This window comes from Macrobrachium nipponense, chromosome 2 (assembly GCF_015104395.2).
Source record: "Macrobrachium nipponense isolate FS-2020 chromosome 2, ASM1510439v2, whole genome shotgun sequence".
NCBI classification, from domain to species: domain Eukaryota; kingdom Metazoa; phylum Arthropoda; class Malacostraca; order Decapoda; family Palaemonidae; genus Macrobrachium; species Macrobrachium nipponense.
In genome coordinates this window covers 156,683,319-156,685,818 of record NC_087201.1, presented here as the reverse complement: position 1 = coordinate 156,685,818, position 2,500 = coordinate 156,683,319, and positions in this window count along the sequence as shown.

Here is a 2,500-nt window from a genome sequence, read left to right as displayed (position 1 = left end):
TAGGCACGATCCCAAGATCCTTGAAAAGGAATCTAGAAAAACTAGAGGCTGAAGTAGCTCCGGGCCTCATGCAGAAGAGTGTGATCCTAGAAACGGCACACATAGTAAGAAAAGTGATGGACTCCTAAGGAGGCAGGATGCAACCCGGAACCCCACACTATAAATACCACCCAGTCGAATTGAAGGACTGTGATAGAGCAAAAAAAAAAAAAAATAATAATAATAAAAAAATAATAATAATAATAATAATGACAAAGATGAGACTTCCGTTCAGTGTCGATAAAACTAAATAATAATAATAATAATAATAATAATAATAATAATAATAATAATAATAATAATAATAATAATAATAATAAGTGCAGAAACGAGGAAGGTTCATGAGCAGTGCGTCGATCCACAGCAATGATACTAATGAACAGTGAGTCAGATATAACTCTTAAATCAAATGAAGTCAAGTATTTCTTCATTTTGAACCAAAGGAGCCTGGGATTATTTGCTTACGCCGTCGCTGTTCCCTATTCTCTCACGAGCCTTAAATTTAAAATAAAAATTTTATAAATATCTCCGAGAGTATCGGAGCGTCTAAATGGTATGGATCTTTTTATAATTAAACACCAAACGAAAACACATGTAAGCTTCTGCAATATGCAAAAGTATATTAAGTATATCAATACAGTATTTCATTCACCAACAAAAAGGAAAAAATTATGAATGAACCATCAACTGCTGTATGGAGTTGCGGGAAACGGTTTCGCCAGTATGGGTCAACAAAACTCAACTAAAATCCCCCGCGAGAGAGAGAGAGAGAGAGAGAGAGAGAGAGAGAGAGAGAGAGAGAGAGAGAGAGAGAGAGAGATTTTGCAAGAATACTTGAAAAGCGCTGGCAAGCAAAAGTATTCGAAGAAAATAAGTATGCAGAACTGAGAGGGTTGCAAATATCAACCACGAAATCAAGCCAATCAAGTGCATATTGGTGCATATTGGCGTCTGAATAAATACCAATCCGTAAAGGAGAGCAAGGTCGCGCAAAAATGCCTGGAGTGGCATTTGCTAATCAGAATCTCGGGCATTTCGTGAAATATCAAACTATTTTCGTCAGCGGGCAAATAGGTATGGTATACACTAATTCGCTCATTTTATAATCTGAGAGAATCTTGTGTATATATCTCAAGCAGTGGTTCTTGAACTCGGGGGCGTGCCCCCTTTGATGGTGTCAGTAATTTCCAAGGGAAATTATTGTCGTAATTGTCTGAACAATAGTGAGGAAGTAATATTCAGATGTTAATTTATGAAGAAATGCAAAAGTATCGCCTTATACCGTTAGTTTCCTTAAGTCTATTACTCTGTATTGCAGTTAAGACTCGTTTGGGGTTACCAAATTTTGTAATTATTGAACTTCCTCCCTATCTCTCGAAACACCTTCCTTTTCTCCCTTTTTTTTCTTTTAATCTGGTGGGGAATTTTACTCATAGATGCAAGGGGGTGGTTGGGGGGGGGGCGTGGAGTGAAGGACCAACCCTAAAAGGGGGCGTGGCAATGATTTAAGAACCACTGATCTAAATAATGGTTTTACCTCAGCAAGAAGAGAATTGCCTTTTGAATTATGATATGATGATACACACTTTGATAGCACAAGTCTGTTCGTTTTTCTCCTCTCTCTTCTTCTCCTCCTCTCTCTTCTTCTCCTCTCCTGACGCATAATTAGCTGATAAGGTTTACAGCATAACATTTCTTTTTTTCTTCTTCTTCTTTTTTTACAATATGAGATCGCCCACGATATTCTTTTTGGTGGTGGTGGTGGTTACAGAAAGCATCTATAGCGACTTTTAAAAAAAATCATATGCTGTTGTTAACCTAATAACCTAATCTAATTATGCACCAGGCTGTGATACGTTATAACTGAGAGAGAGAGAGAGAAGAGAGAGAGAGAGAGAGAGAGAGAGAGAGAGAGAGTATTCCGTAAGTTTTATTTATAATATAATAAAGATAACTAATCTGACGTTAACAAGTATTCTGAGGGTATGATTGAAGTGTGGTCATTTAAGGCCCCTCAAGAACTCTTGACGAAAAGTACAAACGATGAAAATGCTTCAGCCACCAGACGCCTTACAAAAGTGAATAACTTCTGCAATTTTCTCGAGAGAAGATATGTTTGCTAAACAACAATTCCCCCGACGACAGCTCCATCTATTGTAGAGTTTCCTATCCTAGGGTGCTGATATCAATTATAGGGGTTGCTGGGAAGCAATAGATACACGATCAAGCAGTACAGATTCACTTTCTTTTATCCTGGTAATAATATATGAGTTAGGGGGTGCTGGAAGTTACTCATAGAATGAATGGTTTACGTGCTCGCCTACGGATTCGGTAGTCGGGAGTTAGACTCCCCGCTCTGCCAAAGTGGAATCAGAAGAATTTATTTCTGGCAATTAGAAATCCATTTCTCTATACAATGTGGTTCGGATCCAACAATAAGCTGTAGGTCCCGTTGCTAGGT